Source organism: Macrotis lagotis, chromosome 1 (assembly GCF_037893015.1).
Source record: "Macrotis lagotis isolate mMagLag1 chromosome 1, bilby.v1.9.chrom.fasta, whole genome shotgun sequence".
NCBI classification, from domain to species: domain Eukaryota; kingdom Metazoa; phylum Chordata; class Mammalia; order Peramelemorphia; family Peramelidae; genus Macrotis; species Macrotis lagotis.
Window position 1 is genome coordinate 884,757,964 of NC_133658.1, and position 17,412 is coordinate 884,775,375.

Consider the following 17,412-nt stretch of genomic DNA (forward strand, 5'->3'; position numbering starts at 1 on the left):
ACAGGGTTCTACTTTTATTATACTCAATATGTTCCTGTCTTTCCTGATTTCCTTAGCAGATATGCCTTCTCTCCCTAAAAAAAAAATCTTATCTTTGTATATATTTTATATACAAAGTGTCCCAAACTCTTAGAACAATTTTAATGTTTTTTAATCACATGGTAGGTCAGTGAATGGGACAAGGAATCAGAAAGTTGATCAGCTGTCTCAGACTTTTTCATGATCCCATGCAGAGTTTTCTTGGCAAAGATAATGGAGCAGTTTCCCCATTTATTCCTCCAGTTTCATTTTCCAATAGAGGAAACTGAGGCAAACAAGATGAAGTGAACTGAAACAAAGAAGACGAAGTGTCTTGGCCACCCAACTAGTAAGTGTCTGAGATGAAGTTTGAACTGGGGAGGATGAATTTTCCTGATTCCAAGTCCAGCCCTCTTATCTACTGGGTCACCCAGCTGCCCATAGAGTTAGGAAGACCTGAGTTCAAATCTAGCCTCAGACACCTTATAGCTGTGTAACCCTAGGCAAGTCATTTAACCACTGTCTGCCTCAGTTTCCTCATCTGTGAAATGGGAATGACCTCCCGCAGTTGTTATGAAGATCAAAAGAGCTAAAAGCTATAAAGCATTCTCCATACCTTAACACCCTGTGTAATTGTCAGCTGCTATTATTCATTGTTCTGTTTATTCATTTCTTATTAGAATTCAATCTCATTGAGTCAAATCTTAGTCTCTGTTTCCCTGGGGCCTGGCATTGGTGACTAGCACAGAGTAAGTGTTTATTTCAGAAAGACTTGATGGATGGATGCCTGTCTCCCTATTAGAGTGTAAACCTCTCAAGGGTCGTTTGTATTCTCAGCATGGAGACCCAGTTCAAGTCCCTGCTCTGACTCCTCCTGCCTTTGAGACCTTGGCAAGTAATAAACATTTCAGATTTCAAGGCAGCTCAAGAGGCTAGCTAGCACTAATGGAGGGAGTTCTCCAAGAGAAAGAAATCCTAGGTCCGGACCTTCTCCTTATTTTGTATTTTCTTGTCTACGTCCATGTAATTTCCCCATTGGTTGAGAGATATTGTTTCTTGTTAGTCTGGGCAGAGTGCCAGTCACCTAGGATGGTGAGACCCTCTTCACTATGAATAATAAATCCTTCTCTGGAGGTCAAATGTATAGGGGCTTAATTTTTTAAAAATAATTTTTATTGCTATTTTCTGTTTCTTACATCACTCTAAAATGGAGATGTAAAATCCAAAATCACTAAAAATTAAGAAGAGAAAAAAGTAAACAAATCATGGCTATTGAATTTAAACCCAATCACATTGAGTTCTGTGACAAAAGACCCAAATGGAACAAAGGCAAAGGGGAAAGATCTGAACAGAAACTCCCCAAGAAAATCTGAGCCAGCTTAATTGGATACTTGTCGAATGGAACAGAAATAGATGAGACAGGCCGTGGAAAGAATCTTAAGAGATTTAGTGTGAGACCATGAGTTCTAATCCATCCTCAGACACTTACTAGCTGTGTGATCCTGGGAAGTCACTAGACCTTGTTTTCCTCAGTTTCCTCATCAGTAAAATGAACCGGAGAAGGAAATGGCAAGCCACTTCAATATCTTCACTAGGAAAACTCCCAAATGGGGCCATGAAGACTCAGACACAACTGAACGAACAACAAGCTCTAAAATGAACTTTGAAAGCCTGCCTTTCTCCAGAATACCTCTACCTGGGCCCCCGTGTTCCCAGGGATATGGAGCTTTGCAACATTCTTGCCTGGAGAGCCTCAGAGGGGGGCATTACCTGCCTCCTCCTTGGTCCTTCAGGCCGCACTGTCTCCTTGGTGGCTCTGAGCCAGGTCTCCCTGCAGGAAACAGGCTTGAATAGTGAAAATGCCTGCTCTTAGTGAGCCTCCTCCGACCTAATCTCATGTCTTTGATACCCCAAACTGTGTAAATAGGAGTTTGTAAAGAGAGACTGGAGTTTTCTGATAAGAAGTAATCTTAGCTCGTTCAGATTTTTTTAGACAATTTCTGTCCAGATCTTTCCCCTTCGCCTTTAGCCCATTTGGGTCTTTTATCACAGAGCTCAATGTGAATGGGTGTAATTCATCAACCCTGGTTTGCTTTTTTTTCTTTTTAATTTTTATCCATCTCTTGGGTTCCTTCATCACCTTCATTTTGGACTGCTTCCTTCCCATCCTCCTACTCAGGGAGCTGCCCCATATAACAAGTCAAGGAAGGGAAAGAAATAAGTTTTTCTATAGCTCCCAAGTGCTTTATAAGTATTATTTCATTTGGCTGATTAGAATAAGAATAAGAAAGACAGAGGAAGACAAAACAGTACAGAAAAACTAACCAGTTGTGGAAATGTATGCAATGTGTCATTTACATAGGCCCCACCTTTGCCAAGAAAGGAGGCACATTTTCTCTTCTCTACTTGGGGGGGGGGGGGGCAAACTGGTTACATTTTATTCTTTCAGTTATGTTGTTTGAGTTTCTTTTATTCCAGTCTTTTTTAGTTTTTGTTATAGGATAGAAGAGGGAGGAGAGATATATTTGGAAATGAAAATGTAAAAGCAAAAACTGTTTACAAAAAATACTAATAATAATTACCTGCTCTAGCACATATCTTTAAAAAAATGTCCATGAGCCAGATACTATAGCTCCTAAGGATCTTGGTGGTTATCATCTCCAACTCAGGCCTTTTTTCAGATGAGGAAACTGAGTCTTGAGAAATGAGAGTATCATAGGTTTGTAACTTTAGAGCTGAAAAAGATTCAGGGACTGGTTAATTCAACCCCTTCATTTTACAGGTATGAATGATTGTAGTGAGGAAGGGATAGAGCTGGGCTTGTAATAGAGACTTCCCTTACACTAAGCTTTGATTCTCTATGTCCTATTATGCCACCTTCCATAGTACACTCTGTTCATGGCTTATCTCTTCCCCCACCTAAAGAGTAGGGTGCTTGGATCCTCCATAAAGAGATAGAAGGAATCCCAAAGCCCAACTGTCTCATTTTACAGATGAGGAAACTGAGACTGATACAAGGTCACAGGACATGGCTGAGATTATAGCAATATAGCAGAGGTGAGCTTTGACCTAATAGTTTCTTTCTCCATTTCCAGCATTCTTTCTCAGAAGTTTTTCATCTTTCTCTCCCTAGAACTTAGGGAGCTCTTAGAGCCCCATTTGCCTGGAGGCGGCTTAGCCACTTATGTAATGAGATGATGGTGTGGGATTTTAGTGCCGGAAAAGACTTGGCAATGATCTAATTAATTATCTAAACACCTCTTTTCACAGAGGAAAGAGGCAGGTGACTTGTCCAGGGTCACACAACAGGTAAGTAGAGACAGCATTCAATGACACCAAGCATTGACTCATTCCATTAGTTCATGTTTTCTATAGTAGTAATACCTTAATAAATGGTGGCTGAATTATTGCTAAATTGATCTGCCTTTTGAAGAGCATTTCAATGTGTTTATTGTTTTTTAAGATTTGGGGGTGGGGGGATATGCTTCTTCTTAACAACAATAATCATTTTTTAAAAGCTGTACCAAATACTTTGTTTGAGAATAGCTGCATCTCCCCACAGGCCCAGAGGTCAGGACTCCTCCATCTTTTCCCAGACCACCTCTAAGCTTTCTCAAGGATAATTTCCCTCGCCCTTCAGGGGTGAGGCATAATGGAGAACATTTGCAATACTTTCTGAGAACTTAGTCCTGGAAGCTGCCAATAACTCTATTATGACTTGCACCCTGATGGTTTAAACCCCAGACCTACTGGGCTTCCAAACTAGGCCTTTGGCATCTCTGTGGGTATCGGGGCTGTTGGGGGCTAGAGGAAGAGAGGTACAAGAACTGACCTGGCAAGTAGAAAGCAAATTAGAGGCACAGTACTTGAGTGTAGCCTGGAAATTTAGAGATCATTGAACTAAGAATGTCAGAGCTGAGAGGGTCCTTAGAACACAATATGTCAGAACTGGGAGGACCCTTGGAACACACATGTTAGAACTGGGACAGCTCTTGAAATATAGTGTCAGAGCTGGGAGGGCCCTTAGAACCTAGAATGTCAAAGCTGGGAGGGTTCTTAGAACACAGGATGTCAGAGGTGGGAGGGTCCTTAGAACATAGAATGTCAAAGCTGGGAGGGTTCTTAGAACCCAGGATGTCAGAGGTGGGAGGATCCTTAGAATACAGAATGTCAGAACTGAGAGGATCCTTAGAACACAATGTCAGAGCTAGAAGGGTCCTTAGAACTTAGAATGTTAGAACTGGGAGAGGTCCTAGAACATGGAATATGTGAGCTAGGAGAGTCCTTAGAGCACAGAATATCAGCACTGGGAGGACCCTTCAAAAATTATTGAATTAATTTTACAGAGGAAAAACCTGCAGTGGAGCCCAGATGTCTAAAAACAAAGGGAAGGTGTCCCTCGTGTGATTTCATACTAGATGACTCACCACAAAAACTTTTAAGGGGAAGGAGGAGAAGGGGGAATGGGGAGGAGATGAGAAACTGAGCACATTTCACACAGACCTCATTTAAAATGCATGACTGAACTTTAAAGAGGAGCTGTTTTCAGAGTCACCTTGGATGTCAGGCCCCCCACTTCCGGCCAGCAGACTGGACGCTCCTTGAAGGAAAACCAGTTTGTTTTTTCTCTTGATATCACTAATCCTTAGAACAGTTCCTGATGACCAATAAACATTAAATTCATACAGAAAATTCATAGAATGAATTGGATAGTCAAAGAATCCCAGCAGCTTCTCTCTATGGGAGCAAAGACTAGGAAATGACATGGGGCTTCTCAATTAAGAAATAACTGAACCAGGGCAGCTAGGTGATGCAGTGGATAGAGCACCAGCCCTGGAGTCAGGAGGACCTGAGTTCAAATTTGGCCTCAGACAGTTAATATTTGCCTAGTGCTGTGACCTTGGGCAAGTCATTTAACCACATTGGCTAAAATAAATAAAATTTTAAAAAATATAAAAAAATAAGAAATAATTAAACCAACTCTGATATATGGAGGTCAGAGAATATTTACTGTTCTGTGAAAAATGGTCACTAGGAGGAATTCAGAAGAAGATGGAAAGATTGGTGTAGACTGAAACAGAATAAAATAAGCAGAGGGAATTGTGTTCATGCTGACTATAAAAATAGAAAGGAAATGATACCTAAAAGGCAGATGACCCCTGAGTAACTATGGAAGCAAATGATGGTTTGCAAGAAGAGATAATTCAGCATAATTCTTTCTTTGTGACAAAAAAAGGAGGCATTTAATAGGGTAGAAGAGATACCCACTGTCAGATCTATGACTATATCTGGTGTTTGGGCTTAATTGTATTTATTCACTCAAGGGGGACACTGAAGGGGGTGGGGGGAGGAGGTTCTCAGAAACACCTATGAAAGCCAGAAGACATCCAACATATTTAAAAAACACACACAAAAACCCCTAAAAATTAAAAAAAATAACAATGCATTCTTCTCTCTTGATAAGAAATTACTCAAAATTGGATTCTTGCTAACAGATTTATTGCTAATAGAGTTTCCCTAGCATTGTGATGAGTCAAATGTTAACTTCTGTCAGGTGTTGAGGGCTCAGAAAAGGAAATCTGCCACACAACAATAGGAGCCAACAGACTCTACATTAGGGAGGTGAGGGGTGTGAGCTAACAGTAATGGCCCCAGCTTCTCTCCCTGTGCCCAAAGATGTTCTGCCTTGACTTGCTGAGGATCTCAAAGTACCTGCTGCCATCTCATGACAATGAGCATTTTTAAAAATGCTTACCATACATTTTAAATGCACATATTTATTTACATGTTGTTTCTGCCATTGGAATATGAGCTTCTTAGGGGTAGGGACGTCACTGTGGATAGAAGACCAAGACTGAAGTCAGGAAGATTCCTCTTTCTAAGTTCAAATCTAGTCTACAGAAGTAGTAGTTCTAGGTCAGAGTAGGGGAGAGGAGTTCTAAGAGAGTAGGCATGTAAGAGGAGGGTGGTGAGGTGCTATATAGACTTGGATGAGGTTTGGATGGACTGGTTAAAGGAGGTGAGGGCCATCTTTCCCCTATCAGATGGCTCTAGAGGGTCTTTTATTTCTGCCTTGTGTGTATGCCCCTCTAGTCTGACCACATTTAGACTAAGTAACAATACTCAAGATCACACTTAGATATTTCAAAATAAAATAAAACTACATTTAATTCTCCTCCCCTTGTCCTTTTGGTTGCTTCATCAACCAAGAAACATTTCTAAAATACTTCTCATATACCAGGTGCCTCTCTAGGTTGTAAGGTGCTTGTGATACAAGATACACAGATGAGATTTGGATGGACTAGTTAGATGAGGGATGTGCTAGAGCCAGTTTAAACTGAGCAGAGTGTTGTTTTTGGTGGAAGCATTTACACTTTGGAAATCAGCAAAAGTTACACAATCAGGACTTGATTTATTGCTGTTGGTTATGTAGACTTAAGAAAGTGATGGTGGATGTTGTTCAGTCATGTCCAATCCTTTGTGACCCCATTTTGAGCTTTTCTTGGTAGAAAGCCACTTCATCTCATTGTACAGATGAGGAAACTGAGGCAAAGAGGCTCAAGTGATTTGCCCAGGATCAAATAAAAGTGTCTGAGGTCAGATTTGAACTCAGGAAGCTGAGTCTTCCTGACTTTAGGCCCAACTGTCTGTGCATTATAGAGCCACTTAGCTGCCCCAAGAAAGTGATGAAGAAAATGTAGCTTAAACTAGTAGGTGATTAAATATTAACCAGCACACCCCTGTTTCTGGGGCTATAAAGGCAAAAATAAAACAATCCCTGACCTCAAGGAGTTTACATCCAATTGGTTGGTGGAGACAACACATACACACAAAAGTGACTACAAAATAAGAACAAGTATTGGACTGGGATCAGGAGAGAAGCAGTAGCATCTGATTGATGAGGAGGGGCTGGGTAGCCCAGTGGATAGAGCACTGGTCTTGGAATTCAGTTGGAATACAGCCTCAGACACTTGACACTTACCATCTGTGTGACCTTGGGCAAGTCATTTAACCCTGATTGTCTCAAACTTCAGGGTCATCTCCCTGGCCATTGGACCCAGATGGTTTCTGAGGAGAGACGTGAGGCTGGTGACTCAGCAGCCCCTCACTCAAATCTAATTTATGTGCTTGTCATGGCATCACCTTTCTGATGTCATGGTCTTCTTTGAGAATGAAGGACCAAGCATCATCATTCTTATATAGGAGGTGGAATTGCTATTGTTCTCCTCGAAATACCACCTCCTTCATAAAGATCCTTCTGATCCCTTCCTCTCCCCATCCTCTCTTGCCTCAGTTTATATTTTGCATCTCCCTGAACACACAGCTTAGGAGAAACCTCTTGATTCACCCAACTGTAAACGCTCTCTTCCTCTTGAAATGACTGTTTCTTCATATACATACTTTGCATTTAATTCTTTAGCTCCTTCCTTGAGGGCTTGCCCATAGCAGATTCTTGTTCTGAATTGAATTATTAATAATAGTTCCCATTTCTGTAGTTTTTTCTACCAATTCTCACAACAATTCTGTGGGGGCAGGCAGCTGAAATGTCATTAACCCTCTTATATACACCAGACCTGACGGTCCCAGGATCACACTGTTAGGAATTGTCAGGGCTTGGGTCTCTTTCCCCAACATTCTACCTTCAAGGGCTGGGACCTCATCATAGAACTGTAGTGGCCTTATAAAACATATAGTTGGTAACCCTTATTTTAGAAAGGAAGAAATGGGTCCACAGAATTGAAATAATTTGACCAAAGTCACCATGTTAGAAAGTAAGAGAATGAAGAATAAACCCAGCTCTCTTGACTCCAGATCCCAATATTCTTTCCCTGATGCTGGTGACCTCCACACTAGGAGTAGATTAACCTACCAATCAGCAACCATAGATTGAACAACTGTTGTATACCAGACACTGTCCTAGGCACTGGGGATGCAGATAGAGGTTCTTTTTCTAGAAACTTGCATTCTCCTGAATATTTATATAGAATAAGTGAAGACTAGATCAGAGATAATTCTCCCAGCAGTTGGGAGGGGAATCTGACTTTGTGTCCCCTTACTAGGCTGGATAGAAGGCCAATCCTGGAGTCAGATCAAATTTGAACTGAGACACTTACTGGTTGTGTGATCTTGGGCAAGTCACTTAACCGTGATTGCCTCTAATCCAGAGTCATCTCCAGTTGTCCTGATTCATATCTAGCCACTGGACCCAGCTAGTTCAGGAGGAGAAAAGTGAGGCTGGTGACTTAGCACAGCCTCCCCTCACTCAAATTCAATACACTTGCATGTCATGGCATCACCTCCCGGATATCATGGTCTTCTTCAAGAACAAGGGACAAACATCAAACTCTCCATGACCCAAGGCAGGGCACCTGGGCACCTCTCAGTCCTAGGGGGTTCATTTAATATCCTTGGACCGGAAGTAGTTTATTTCACAAAGGGCCTCTCACCCTTAGTTTCTCTTCTCGGCTTCCCTCTGGGGATTAGTGAAAGGGAGGGTGGGGATTGTAAGATTAAACAGTTAAGGGACCTCAGAAGTTAGTACTCCAATCTCCCCCATCACCCACCCTTTTGAGGCTATGCAAAGAGAGGCCCAGAGAGGTTGTTTCACCCATTAGGATATGAGTTCCTTAGGGGGTAGTGACAGCACTGTGGAGAGAACACCCAGCCTGGACTCCTCTTCCTAAACTCAAATCTAGCCTACAGAAGACCCCAAATCCAGGGTAGTTCTGGGGAGAGCAGGCATGTAAGAGCAGGGCGGTGAGGCCCAAGACATACATGGATGAGGTTTGGATGCACTGGTTAAAGGAGGTGAGGGCCATCTTTCCCCTATCAGATGGCTCTAGAGGGTCTTTTATTTCTGTCTTATGTGTATGCCCATTCAATGTGATCACATTTAGACTGTGACAGTCCTCAAGATCACACTTAAATATTTCAAAATAAAGTAAAACGAGTTTAATTCTCCTCCCTTCCTGATTTGATTTGTTTCATCATACACAGGCAGTAAGCAATAGTTAAATTCGAACCCAGATCCTAGCCACTGCACCCGGTTGGGAGGAATCAAGGTCCCTAACCTTGATGCTCTTTTCCTTCTGCCCTTGAGATTCTGTAATTCAGTTTGTCTGGCAGCTCCCCCCACCCCTCCCCCACCTCCCATTGTCCCTCTCCCCTCCTCCTCCCCTCGCTCGCCAGCTCGCCAGCTCGCTGTCTCCGTCCTCCCCCTCCCCCTCCCTCCACCCCCAGAGGTTGCATTCCCCTTTAAAAGTCCCAGCACATGCTAAGATGCGGAGCTCCTGCAGGCTGGGCTGCGGCACTGGGGAACTCTGCTGAGCTGGGCAGTTCGCGCAGTCCGAGATTCCCAACAATGTCATTGTGTGCGGGCGGCGGGCGACGCGGCCACTGCACCAGCTGCTCAACTTTGCCGGAGCCCCCGAGGCCCGCTCGCCCCCTCTGCCTTCCGCTCCACTCTCCCGGGGGCGTCCTGCGGCGGAGCGACCCCAGCCCCGGGACGAAGCCTTGTGCCTTGGAGCCCCGCACGCCCTGGAGCCCCGTGCGCCCTGGAGCCCCGCGCGTCCCGGGCGGGTAAGCTCCTTCACCGCGGCGGGGTGGGCATCGGCCGCCGGTTCTCCCTGGAACCTTCACCCTGAAGGAGAAGAAAGCTAACCAGCCACCCCACCCCCCTCCCCTGCCGCAGCCGGGGTCTCCCCCGACCTCCTCCCGGGCTCTGAACTTGAGAGTGTGGAATAGACTTGAGAACTCGAGGGAGGGAAGGCTGGCCAGAGTTGGAGAACTCCCCGGGACAGCAGGTTCAAATCTCAGCTAGGTGACCTTGGACCACTCATTAACCTCTCGGGTCCTCCCCCCCCCCATGAAACGATGGGGCTGGTGACTTACCCTCCGCTGTCTGTGCCTTCCCCTTCAGCGCCTTATATTTTCACTTTTTCTTTTCTTTGACTCAAGGCCATTGGGGAAGGAAACAGACATTTATAAAGCACCTACTGTGTACCAGGAACCTATTCTGAGATTCCAAAGTCAATCGTGGAGTAAATTTTTATCCCTTTCCAGTGCGTCCATTAAACGCGTGTGTGTAAGGAGATGTGGGCCATACTACTCCAAGGACTACTACTACTATTACTACGAATAGAAGAGATTAATATTGCAGATTTGGAAACGCTTGTTAGGTAAACTAATTCTTTAGAAAATTCCCTTCTAGACGCGTGGGTAAATGAATAGGGAAAGGGCAATTTTTAAATAGAGAGGAAATTTGAGGTTTCTCCCCCCCCCCCCCCTTTTCCCCAGGATGGCAGTTCAGGACTTTCGGAAAAGTTCAGGTTTGAGGTTTGTTGTTTTTTTTTTTCTTTATGAGAGCCTCCTTTCCTCTGTAGCCGTGATGTGGGGGATCGGGGGAGGCTGGCCGTGTCTTCTGCTTCAGCCCTTGTGTCTGGGGCTCTGGGCCAAGGGCTTGGCCGCATTGGGTCTAGGTTGGGGAGCTGCGGAACCTCGTTCCTTCACCCAGGAGCGGAGATTAGGTAGGGGCGAGGGGCACCTGGGCTGGCCCCGAAGGCCAGATGCTGGGGAGGCGCCCAGGGGACCAGAGTTTGCCCTCTGCGCGCTGCCAAACCGCTGGGTCCGAGGGAAGGAAGATGAAGAGGTTGGAGAGGCTGCGATCGGGCCAGGAGCCATGAGTGGGCTCAGCGGGGCCGGGCCAGATCAATGGCTTGGGTTTGAACCTCCAGTTCTCGGGGCTGGTGGTTTCGTGATGTAATTGCTGCAGTATTCCTCTCGGTCGCCAGTTTTGCTTTTTCCAATCACTAACGAGTTGCGGGTTCCCTGCCTGCGCCAGTGACCCAGGCTTGAGGAATCCCTGCCTCCTTCTACTTTCACCACCAGCCTCAGCCCTCCCCCCCCATCCCTCCCCCACCCCCTCCCTGCTGCTGCTTCTCCTAGTGCGTCCAAGGGAGCTGCAGCCCGCCGCCACTCCTTCCCTCTGGGGCCGGGGCAAAGCGGGGGTCTGAATTTCCCCGGTCTCCAGACAACAGGCAAAAAAAGGTCTCCCTTCCCCGCCTCAGCAGCTGGGCCTGGGGAATGGGAAAGGAAACCTCATCTCGGAGGCTGTGCCTGGGCTTGCCTGGGCTTGTCGAGGCCTCTCCCAAGTACTGGGCAGATGGGGTGGATCTTCAGGGGAAGGAACCAAAAGACTTTGCAGTCTGGGCCCTGAGGCTCAGGGACTCGGGGTGGGCTTGGTGATGAGCCTGGGGGGGGGGGGGGGGGAGAGGAAGAGAGAAACTCTACAAAGTATCCAGTTCAGGAGAGAAAGCTACAAAGTATCCAATGCAAGCTAGAAAATACAAAGTATCCAGTGCGGGATAGAAAGCTACAAAGTATCCGATGCAAGGGAGAAACTACAAAGTGTCCAGGGCAGGAGAGAAAGCTACAAAGTATCCAGGGCAGGAGAGAAAGCTACAAAGTATCCGGTGCAAGGGAGAAACTACAAAGTATCCGGTGCAGAGGAACTGTGATCAGACTCCTGGTCAGTTTCGCTACTTAGAAACTTTGTATCTGTCTGACTCCTTTTGTACAAGCCACCTGGCTCAATCGGAGCAAGAAGAAAGCCCTGTACAAAAACTAGCAGAAGCCTCACGGCTGAAGGGAGTCAGATTAGGGAGAACTGGATTCCTGCCTCAGACTTGTGCCGACTGTGTGACCCTGGGTAAGTCACTTACCTCCATCTGTATAATGGATGGAACCTTTAGCAGCGACCAGGAGTGGGGTCTTGGTGGAAATGAGGTAAACTTTAGAAGGATACTTTGAGAGAAGGGGAGTGGATACCAAACTTGAAGTCAGCAATTGAGGCAGAATGATGATATAGCAGGAAAAATGCTGCGTTTGGAATACGTGATTCTAAGGAGTAGCCAGTTGGTGCAGCCTGTCCTAGAGTCAGGAGGATCTGAGTTCAAATATGACTTCAGAGCTGTGTGGCCTTGGGCAAAACACTTAACTCCGTCTGTGACATGGATGAGATCTTTAGCGATGACCAGGAGTAGGGTCTTTGTGGAAATGAGGCAAACTTTAGAAGGATATTTAGAAAGAAGGGGAGTGGATACCAAATTTGAAGGCAGGCATTGAGGCAGAATGAATGATTCAGTAGGAAAAGTGCTGGGTTTGGAACAAGTGATTCTAAGGAGTAGACTCCCTGGAGTCAGTAGGACCTAGGTTCAAATATGGCCTCAGAGTTGTGTGACCCTAGGTAAGTCATTTTAACCAGTCACCCCCTTCCAAACCTCCCAAATTCGGACTCTATTCCTTTCTACCTCTGTAACCATGGACATTGTGTTTTAGCCCTCTGGACCCCATCTATAAAATGAAAGGATTTGATGAGAAGGAAACTCTAATCTCCCTTCTAGCTTCAAGTCTATGATCCTATATCCTGGATTCAAATTCTGTCTCAGATTATTCCTAGTTAGCCTCTTTGTAATATTGCTTAATAGTTAGATTTCATGTAACATTTTCAGGTTTGCTCAGCAATTTATGTTAATGATGTGATCCTCACAGCAACCCTGGAAGGTTATTGTTCCCATTTAAAGCTGAGGTAACTGAGGAAGACAGAGGGCACTTTATGATTTCAGGTAAGTCATTTGAGCTTTCATTTCAGCTAATTCTAATATTACAGAGACAGTATATCACAGTAAAAAAAAATCCCTGCTTTGGGACCTTAGAAGAAAGAGTTAAGACTTAGTGACTGTGCCTGGAACTCAGTTCTCTGGGCCTTAGTTTCCCCAGCTGTAAAATTGAGGAGATGCAACTAGATGATCCTAGAGTTCCCTTCTCCCTCTAAATCTGTGATCCCAAGTTGGAGATCAGGGTGGAGGGAGTTTCTTTTCTAGGAATTACATACACCAATACAGTGTTTTGGCTGTACCCTAAAAACCACGATGAAGATAGTGTAGACTTAGCACTCTATAAAGAATTCCCAGCCCCGGCGTTCTTTGAACAATCTCTCAGGAGATGGGATTTCTGGGTTTTGTTTTTTAGTTTTACCCAGTGTGGGGGCTTTTCCTCAACCCCAGCACCCTCTGTAAATTTCATTCTATGGCACAATTTTCTGTCCCCTTGGTCTTTTGTGGCAAGTAATAAGTAGAAGAATGGGACTGTTGAGGGGCCAGTGGGTGACTGAGAAGTGTTCTTCCTGCCTTCAGGATGAATATTAGATAGGGAAGTGTGGAAGCTCTGCCATCTTTATCCAGTCCTTGGCAGGAGGATCTGAAGGGAGGGGGGGGCTGTGGGTTTTAGGGAAGCTGGGCTGGCCCTGGGTGCCCTGGCAGAGGGTACTCTGGACCCTTGCTGGGAAGCCAGGAGGCAATCGATGGGAGAATCGTGCCCTGTCTGATCTTTCTACTAGATTAGAATGGTGGCTGCAATTGGTGACCTTCTCTGCTACTGCTCTGTGAAGTGTGCCAAAGGTGGAGGGAATGGGGAAAGGGTAATCTGCTTTTGTCAAATGGAATTCATTTTAAAAAATAAGAAGCAGGGGACCATTACATTCACTGAGGAGGGACAATAATGATTCTGAGCAGAAACAAAAGAAAGTTCTCCTGCTTGCTGTTTGAAGTCAGATCTAGATAAGAGAGAGAGAGAGAGAGAGAGAGAGAGAGAGAGAGAGAGAGAATTCATCTTGAATTATATTTTTAAGAGAAATATCAACACTTTATTCAACATCAGATATAGCCCAATTATTGCCCCTAAAATGTTTTCTGAGTTGGGAAGTAAACCGTCAAAACTGAAGCAGATGTAAAACATGGTGGAGTATAAGAGTGATGATTCCTTATCACTTGATAAATCATTTATTAACCACTTGTCTGTCAGACACTCTGCTAAATATTGAAGATACAGAGAAAGGTAAAACACAGCCCCTGCCCTCAAGTTGCTCCCAGTCTCCTGGAGGAGACAACATGCAAACAACTCTGCACAAATAAGATAATAGAAAGGATAAATTGTCAATGATCAATAAAGACTATGCCCTAGAATGAGGAGGACTCTGGGAAGAAGCCAGGCCCTAGGCACTGGGGAAACAGATTGTGTCAAGACAAGACAGGAGCTAATGGTCTCATTCCAGTGCTAGCCTTTAGAACAGGTATGGAAAAAACCTTTTTTCTGAGAAGGGCCGTTTGAATATTTATAACATCTTTGGAGGACCATTTAAAATTATCTACTTAAAAATTAGCCTGCTGTATTTGGTCAAACATTTAATTAATCTGCCCCTTAAAAAATCCTAGATTTAGGGGCAACTAGGTGGCACAGTGGATAGAGCACCGGCCCTGGAGTCAGGAGTACCTGAGTTCAAATTTGGCCTCAGACTCTTAATAATTACCTAGCTGTGTGGCCTTGGGCAAGCCACTTAACCCCATTTGCCTTGCAAAATCATAAAAATAAAACCAACTCCTAGATTTATTGAATTTCCAGTGCCTCCTGTGATTGTGCCAGACCAAGTGATTTTGCGGGCCTTATATAGCCAATGTTTCCAGTCCTTGCTTTATAAGCTTTGAGGTCCTGAGCATATCTCTTCAATTCTAAGTTTATTTCTGGTAAAATTTGGGATTTCTGAGCATCTGGATGATCCCTGAAGTTCCATCTAGTCCTTTATGAGAATGATCCCCATAGCTAACATTTATAGAGTGCTTTTTGTTGGCAAAATGTGTTATAAGCTTCATAACAACTCTTAGAAGATAAGTGCTATTATTATCTCTACTTTAAAGATGAAGAAACTGAAGTAGGTGGTGGTTAAGTGACTTGCCCAGGATCAAATAGCTAGTATGAGTCTGAGGTCAAATTTGAACTTTTCAGGTCCCAAGTACTGTGTTTTTACAATGATCTTTTAAATTACATGACATGGTTGTACATGTATGGCTTATTTTAGATTGCTTTCTGACTGGGGAGGGGGGAGGGGAGGCAGGGAAAGAGAAAAATGTAAAACTCAAAACCTCGCAAAAAAAATGTTTGTTGAAAACTACCATTACTTGTAATTGGAAAAAATAAATAAATTTTAAAAATAAGACAGAAAAAAATTACATGGCAAGTATAGAATTTAGTTTATGTGTAAGAAATGATGTCAGTTGATCTTTATATAGGTTTTTCCTTATTTCCTTATCCATATTTGTTGTCCTTGTGTATATTTTTTTGAGACTTGGGAATATTTGTTTAAACTAAAATGTAAGATGTTAAGGGTAGGGACTGTGTGCCTTGCCCTGGATCAAGATTTGTGATAATTTCTGGGGTACAATACAAAAGGCATCAAGCCTAGATCCAGAAGTCCTAAGGTGAAATCCAGTCTCAGACATTTCCTAGCTATGTGGCCCTGAGCTAATTACTTAACTTCTCTGTGCCCCTGTTTCTTCATATCTATGATTTCTATGACTTGGCTGCAGCTTGCTAAGACAAAGGGGTAGTGCCCCCTACTTCCCCCAATAAAGAGACAAGCTTCCTGCCACCTTCTTTTTTTAATGTTATTTTATTTTTTCAGTTATAGGCTGTTAGGGTTTTAACATTCATCTTTTTTGCAAGCTTTTGAGTTCAATATTTTTCTATCTCCTTCCTTCCCTCCCCATGACAGCTAGTAATCTGGTATGGGTTATACATATTTGATTATTAATCCTCTCTCATATACAGGATACTATGCAAAACCATACTCAGGTGCCACACTAACTTATAGCTAGATCAGTCCTCTATCTCCCACTTTCTTGTCTTTGCACAGTCTGTCCTCCCTGCCTGGAATACCCTCCTTCCTCATCTCTGCTTCTTAGGATATCTAACTTCCTTCAAAGGTCAACTCCAATACCACCCCCTCCACAAGACCCTCCTTGATGCCCCCAACTTTTAGAGCCCCCTAAAATCACTTTGTTATTTCATGTGAGGTTATATGGACTGAGTTTTGCAAATGCTGAGGTGCCATATAAATGAGAACTACTACTACTACTACTACTACTACTACTACTACTACTACTACTACTACTACTACTATTATATTTTATTTGAATTTGTACATATGGATCCTGCTTTTCCAATAGAATTCAAGCTGTTTCAGGGAAGATAGAGGCTTTCCTTTTTGTCTCTTATTTACAAAACCTATTTCACTCCTTGACCCAGTTGGATGGGAAGATAGGTCTGTAATTTCATAGTGTAGGGAAGCTCCAATGAGTATCATCATATCAGTTCTTCCACCTAGAGAATTCCACATGCCTGGGTCATTGAAAGATCAACATCACAGGTTGCTAGAGAAGGCCCAGAGGGCACAAGAGTAGAAACAGGATTTGGACCCAGGACCTCAAGTCCTGAGCTAGGCCTTTTCCCAGGTCAATCATTTATGATTTGACCCAGGTCACACTGTGACTCAAAACCAACCCTTAAACACTTGGTGTCTTTCTGGACACTGATGATGCTGGATCTTATGTACACTGCCAAACCGCCTCTAACTTGGCACTCAGTAATTTCTTAATCAGAGTTTATTAACTGATTGTTCCTCAGAGTCAAAAAAATACAATGCCATCTTAAGGCATTGCTATGGGATCTTAAGGCAGCTAGATGACACAGTGGGTATATCACTGACCCTGAAGTCAGGAGGACCTGAGTTCAAATCTGACCTTAGATCCTCAACTAGTTATGTGACCCTAGACAGGTCAGTTAACCCTGATTGCCTCACATCCAGGGCTATCCCCACTTGTCCTAATTCATATTTGACCACTGAACCCAGATGGTTCAGGAGGAAAAAGCGAGACTTGTGACTTAGCACAACTCAAATCCAAGTCATGTGCTTGTCATGATATCACCTCCCTGGTGGCACGGTCTTCTTTGAGAAGGAAAGACAAACATCATCATCATCATAGGCTCATAGCTGAACTCATTTTTTTTAATGGCAGATCTCATTTCTTTGCTCTTTACCAAGACCCAGTCTAGTTTCTCATCATTATATATTTTCTCAGAATTTTTTTTAGGATTTTTTGCAAGGCAAATGGTGTTAAGTGGCTTGCCCAAGGTCACACAGCTAGGTAATTATTAAGTGTCTGAGACCTGATTTGATCTCAGGTACTCCTGACTCCAGGGCCAGTGCTCTGTCCACTACACCACCTAGCAGCCCCCTCTCAGAATGTTTTTGCATATCTTTTGTTTTTAATATTGGATGTGTTTCTTTTTAAGAAAGATTTTATTTATTTTGAGTTTTACAATCTCCCCCATTCTTGCTTCCCTCCCCCTACCCCCTACAGAAGGCATTCTGTTAGATGTGTTTCTTTTTAATCTTTTCTATTCACTGCCTGAGGAAGTGGTGGTGATAGTAGATGATTAGACATGCAAACAATAATTTAGCCTCATAGGCCTGGGATTTCCAATTTGATCTCTGCCATTTAC

General features: G+C 43.8%; 1 long non-coding RNA gene across 1 annotated transcript in view; it reads left to right on the plus strand.

Moving 5' to 3' along the window:
- The first annotated feature begins 11,271 nt into the window (after positions 1-11,271).
- Positions 11,272-17,412, plus strand: part of LOC141509189 (uncharacterized) — a 43,341-nt gene continuing 37,200 nt past the window's right edge. Inside the window, exon 1 of the long non-coding RNA XR_012474599.1 lies at positions 11,272-12,641. This is a non-coding gene — a long non-coding RNA (uncharacterized LOC141509189). The remainder of the gene's footprint in view (positions 12,642-17,412) is intronic.